The sequence below is a fragment of the Littorina saxatilis genome, linkage group LG10 (genome assembly GCF_037325665.1).
Source record: "Littorina saxatilis isolate snail1 linkage group LG10, US_GU_Lsax_2.0, whole genome shotgun sequence".
Classification (NCBI taxonomy): Eukaryota; Metazoa; Mollusca; class Gastropoda; order Littorinimorpha; family Littorinidae; genus Littorina; species Littorina saxatilis.
This window is the reverse complement of record NC_090254.1, coordinates 19,551,793-19,558,007: the sequence shown is the minus strand read 5'-3', so window position 1 is coordinate 19,558,007 and position 6,215 is coordinate 19,551,793. Positions and strand designations below refer to the sequence as shown.

Below are 6,215 nucleotides of genomic sequence, written 5' to 3'. Positions count from 1 at the left end.
GAATGATTGTTTGAACTGTATGTACCTTTAATTTTCAGCTTCCGTTTTTAACCATCATTTGGACGAATCTTCGTTTGCGAGCCGCTAATATCCACTTTGCGTCAAATCATGCATCCGCAACGAATATGCATATACCAGCGCTCATTGGTTAATAACAGGATATTCGATGATTATTTTCCCGTGGGTAGCTTCTCTTTGCTGCACAATATTTACACATGTTTTAGACCAATGAGCGCTGGTATGCATATTCGGTGCGGATGCATGATTTGACGCAAAGTGGATATTAGCGGCTCGCAAACGAAGATTCGTCCAAATGATGGTTAAAAACAACCTGCAACGGACGGAAGCTGAAATTCCACTTCTCGTAGTTTACCGAAACTACGTGATTTGTGAGATGCGCACACCGCCGGAAACACGCCATTCCCGTACGACTTCCGGCCGCCATAGCAGCTTCTCCAAAACCGGTCTTACTTTATCAGGTTAATCCTTCCTTTTAGGGTCCTTTTTTCCTAACTTGACTGATTTATTCCTTCGGTTAACCATTTGTTTTGACCTGCGGTAAGTGTATTTTCCTTATTTGTTGTCGCAAATACTTAGAATTTGTTCGAACAATGGACAGCACTGAATCAGTGCCTGAAATCCAAATCCACGCGGATGAAGTGGATCAATTGTTAGACTTGCCTTGTTCAAGTCAAAAGGACAAACATGTGTCAAATGAAAAAGAAGGGAAGAAAAAGAATCAGAAAAAACCTCGGTTAGAGGCAGTGACCATTCCAATCAGTGATTGGAATAACATGAAAAAACAAAACGAACGTATCCTAGCGCTGCTAGGTCAGGGCCAAGGCCAGACCGAAGGCGAATCGCCTGATGATCATGGTTCGAAGATGACACAAAGACAAAAGCGAAAAGCAGAGTCACAAGAATCTGGAGATGAATCTGATTCGTTCGAAGATTATGATGATCAAATAGAATCGATGATCAGAGTGAACGAAGGTGAAACTTGTGGTCAAACTTGTGGCACTAGTAATTCTGACACTGAAATGGCAGAAATAGAACAAGAGTTCGACAATGCTGAAAAGCTTGCATCAGAAATACCGGAAGGTATCGCGAAGCTGGTTGATGAGACCATGGCAAAAGGTCAAATTTCAGAAGAAAAAATGAAAGAAAAAATGAACAAGTATGCCAGACCTAAAAACTTGAAGGTTGTTGTTCCAAAGGTCAATCCGGAGATATGGTCAATACTTGACCGTGCAACAAGAGGTGCAGATTTGAAACTACAGCAGTATCAGAAAGCGCTGTGTACAGCGACCTATGCACTCACAAACATATGGCAAACCATACTGAAAAGTGAATCACCCGAAATTCGGGGACTCATGAAAGGTGTAGCAGATTCTATTGCACTTGTACAGAAAACAAACCATGATCTGTCAATCGACAGAAGGGGGAAAATTTCAAATGCTCAACTGAACAAAAAGTACAAAAAACTTGGTTCTGCTGAAGTTCCAATCACAGATATGTTGTTTGGCAATGACCTGAAAGCTGCATGTGCAAACATTGATACAACAGCTAGAATGGGCCTGGGTCTCAGTCAGTCAAGTGGAGTAAAAGGTCAAAAGTTTTTTCCACAAAACCCCTTTGCAAAAAACGATTGGAATTGGAGGCCAAGAGGTGCAGGAAGAACCTGGACACCAAGAGGCAGAATGAGAGGGAGAGGACCTTACCGTGCACGGGGCAGAATGAACTACCGCGGCAGCGGACGAACCGAGTGGCAACAAGGCCAGCAGTAGCTCCACTACCTTCTCTGCCAAAATCTGTAAGTAAAGATACAATACCTAACCGCCCTTTTGAAGCAGGTAGACTAAAAAAGTTTGTTCAAAAATGGGAAGAAATAACATCAGACCCATTTATTCTTGACATGGTGTGCGGTGCTGATATTCCAATAGATGAGTTTTCTGACTTAAATTCTGAAAATCTTTCTTACTTGAAAAATCAAGTACAAGGAAATCTATGGACAAAAATGGATTCGGAAATTGAAAAACTGTTATCCTTGGGAGTTATTGAAAAATCGGTGCATCAGGAAGATGAAATTATCTCCCCTGTTTTCATGGTCCCAAAACCTGATGGCTCCTACCGTCTCATTTTGAATCTAAAAAAGTTTAATGATTCAGTACAATATGAGCACTTTAAGATGGACAATCTTACGTCAGCAACTCAAATGATGATAAGAGGCTGCTACATGGCTTCAGTGGATCTCAGACATGCATACTACTCTGTACCAATAAAAGCAGAATGCAGGAAATACCTCAAATTCATGTGGAGAAACAAACTTTATCAGTATACCTGCTTCCCAAATGGACTAAGTAACTGCCCTCGTTATTTCACAAAGTTAATGAAACCAGTCTATGCCACACTCAGATCACAGGGATATTTATCCACTTCCTTTATTGATGATAGTTATCTGCAAGGTAATTCTTTTGAAGAGTGTGCAGAGAATGTGTCAAAGACAGTGAAATTACTCGATTCACTGGGATTTATTATCCACACAGAGAAATCAGTCCTCAAACCCTGCAAGAAACTGAGGTACTTGGGGTTTCTTTTAAACTCTGAAGATATGACAGTTACTTTACCCCTGGAAAGAAAGCAAAAAGTTGTGCTCGCATGTTCAGAACTGAAAAGAAAGAAGAGGGTGACCATAAGAGAACTGGCACAAGTTATAGGCCAGTTGGTAGCAACCTTTCCAGCTGTTCAGTGGGGCCCACTGTTTTATAGGAGTTTAGACAGACTGAAATCCACATCGTTAAAATTTTCTGCAGGAAATTTTGAATCGCTGACAAGCTTGACAGATAAGACAACAGAAGAACTAGACTGGTGGATTGAAAATTTAGATTCCTCTTTTTTCCCCATTGAAAAAACTAATCCTGAAGTTGAAATCCAGACGGATGCTGCAAGTTCAGGTGGTTGGGGAGCTGTTTGTGGTCAAATTAAGACTAGAGGGCGATGGTCCGAAACAGAAATGAATTTGCACATCAATGTTCTAGAAATGATGGCAATTTTGTACGCTTTGAAAAGTTTCAAAGAAATGATCACAGGAAAACATGTAAAAGTCTTGACAGACAACACATGTGCAGTCTCCTATATATCCAATATGGGAGGATCGCGTTCTCCAGATTGCAATAACGTTGCAAAACAAATTTGGATGTGGTGCAAGGAAAATGGTATTTGGATATCAATTTCACATATCCCAGGAATACTGAATACAGAAGCTGACGTTTTGTCAAGACAATTCAATGATCGTACTGAGTGGAAATTGAATCATGATATTTTCTGCAAATTAAAAGATCGTCTGCTGAAGCCAGACATCGATCTATTTGCATCACGATTAAATTTTCAGATGAAACCATTCGTGTCCTGGATACCAGACCCAGAAGCCTTGGCCATTGATGCCTTTACCCAAGATTGGTCAAAATGGTTAATATATGCCTTTCCGCCTTTCAGCTTGCTGCAGAAAGTGCTCAACAAATGGCAGCGCGACAGAGCGGAAGGAATCTTGATCGTTCCAAAGTGGCCTACGGCAGTATGGTACCCCCAGATGTTGAAAATGCTGACACAAGAGCCTGTTCTTCTTCCAAAGGGAAAGCTTACCATTCATCTACCACATACGCAAGATGTGCATCCGCTCCACAGGACTCTGCAACTTCTGGCTTGTTGCTTATCAGGAAATCCCTCGAAGCAAGAGGAGTTCAAGGTGAGACTTTCCAAGTTATCTGGGCATCGTGGCGACCTTCAACCAGACAGCAGTATGCCTCCTACCTCAGCAGATGGAGCAAGTTTTGTGTGCAGTGCCAGTGTGATCCCCTTCGTCCGACTATAGATGAGGTGTTACAGTTCTTGACTAAGCTGTATGAAGATGGCTTAGGATACAGTGCTATAAACACTGCAAGGAGTGCACTATCTGCAGTGGTTATTCTACCAGACAATAAAACAGTAGGATGTCACCCTTTAGTAATTCGATTTCTAAAGGGAATCTTTGAACTGCGTACACCACAACCAAGATACAATGAAACTTGGGATGTAGACAAAGTTTTGCAGTTTTTCAGAAACATGGGTGAAAATTCTGAACTTTCATTGAAGGATTTGACTTTAAAATTGTGTTCCTTGTTGTTGTTAATTACTGCCCACAGAGTGCAGACAATTCATTTGATCAGGTTGAGAAATATTTGTTTTCATGATGATGGATGTACAATTTACATAACTGAAAAGTTGAAGCAGTCTAGACCTGGCTTTCATCCAAAACCTTTGCAGTTACCGTTTTATACAGAAGACAAAACTTTGTGTGTGGTGACTTGTCTTCGACAGTACATTAATAGTACTGTAGAATTCAGATGTGAGAGTGATGAGACTGACCAGTTACTTTTGTGTTACCAACAGCCACATGGACCAGCGGCGAAAGACACCATAGCTAGGTGGCTAAAAACTGTACTCATACGCGCAGGAATTACAAATTTTGCACCCCACAGCTTTCGGGGCGCATCATCTTCAGCAATGTTCAAGTCGGGTGTTGCTGTTCAAGATATTTTGAAAGTGGCAGGCTGGTCAAATGTATCCACTTTCAAAAAGTTCTATAACAAACCACTGGAAAGTAAAGATAAATCAAACACTATCTTAAACTATTATGCGAAAGTTGGAAAATAAAAATCTTCCAGCTCAGTAATCTAAGTTTGATTACATTCTGATAATTTGGTTTTTTGGAGGGGCTGCTGTGGTGGCCGGAAGTCGTATGAGCAATCGAACTTTGATTACATTCTGATAATTTGCATTGGGACAGTTAAAAAATTCAAGACAAGGGAGCTAACAAATGGAGATCTAGAGACAATTATCTCCCTGGCTCCATGTAAGAAAAGCAAATGTTTTTGTGGACAATTGATCCATTGTTTTCAAATGTGTTGTAGTGTTTATTGTTTCTTTGGTTATGAAGAAATTGCAATTCCCATAATGAATGGAGAATAAATGCATCACTTATTTTTTGTAATACATGGTTGTTTCAAACAATGTATGTTTGGTGTAAAAGCCAAGACAGGTGTTCACTATTCTCATGTTGTCCTTTGAGAATAAATGTTTGACATTTCACTTTAGTGTGACTTTGATTATTCCTTTGTTTGAAATATAATCTTTAATCAACCAACTTTAAAATCTCACAAATCACGTAGTTTCGGTAAACTACGAGAAGTGGAATTCAAAACATAAACGAGTACTCACCTGAGTCGAAGTTTGTGTAGAATTCCACGATGTAGTTTACAGGAACGGAGGGATATGTGCCCACCCTTCAGTTTCACCCTCTCCAATAAAGGAAATAAGCTAATTTATCAAATGTAAATACAACCGAAACATTTTTGGTTGCTTAAAGAAAAATCAGATCATCTGATATGGTTATATCAGATGACCTGTGCTGTGAAAAATGGCGTGTTTCCGGCGGTGTGCGCATCTCACATATCCCTCCGTTCCTGTAAACTACATCGTGGAATTCTACACAAACTTCGACTCAGGTGAGTACTCGTTTATGTTTTGAAATTAAAGGCACATACAGTTCAAACAATCATTCAACTGTATTTATTTGACCTAACACAGACTATAGGAAGAGGCAAACCGTCTTGAACAATATTTTTCCCCAAAAAGCGACTCCAAGCACACAGAAGACTCGAAGGTGAGTGACGTACCTTGTAGTCTTTCTGTGATAGTAGTAGTCCAGTGGACGATACCTTCCGCCTGTGCACAGATTAGGCTTGGGGAACTTCATGCAGGCCGAACACGGAAAACCTGAGGAGGCATGAGCAGTACCAATCTCTTGAACAGTAACGACAGAAGGTCAACTATTCATTTGTGAGTAAGTTCAAAAACATGTTCTTCACTGGCAACTCCGGAAATGTTATCAGAAAATATAATACCATCTGTGAGTGTGTGTGTGTGCGCGTGTGTGTGTGTGTGTGTGTGTGTTACACTGAGTGTGTTTTCTAGTGGTATATTTTGATTTGAAGTTTTGAGTTTAAAAAAAACCTATTTGTTTTTGTTGCACCTTACTTTATACATGTATTATTTTGTATTACAGTCCTCATGACCTGTGGAAATTGCTTGAGCATGTCACATCCTGAGATGACACATATGCCATCGAAACATCACAACTGTAATGACAGGTCATTTTTTTAATCTTTTCTTCATTT

At 40.1% G+C, this 6,215-nt stretch overlaps 1 long non-coding RNA gene across 1 annotated transcript; it reads left to right on the top strand.

The window, feature by feature from the left end:
* Positions 1–1,644: 1,644 nt before the first annotated feature.
* Positions 1,645–5,127, top strand: LOC138978362 (uncharacterized). The gene is made up of 2 exons (XR_011459657.1): positions 1,645–1,813; positions 3,496–5,127. It is a non-coding gene; the product is annotated as an uncharacterized lncRNA (long non-coding RNA).
* Positions 5,128–6,215: the final 1,088 nt, after the last annotated feature.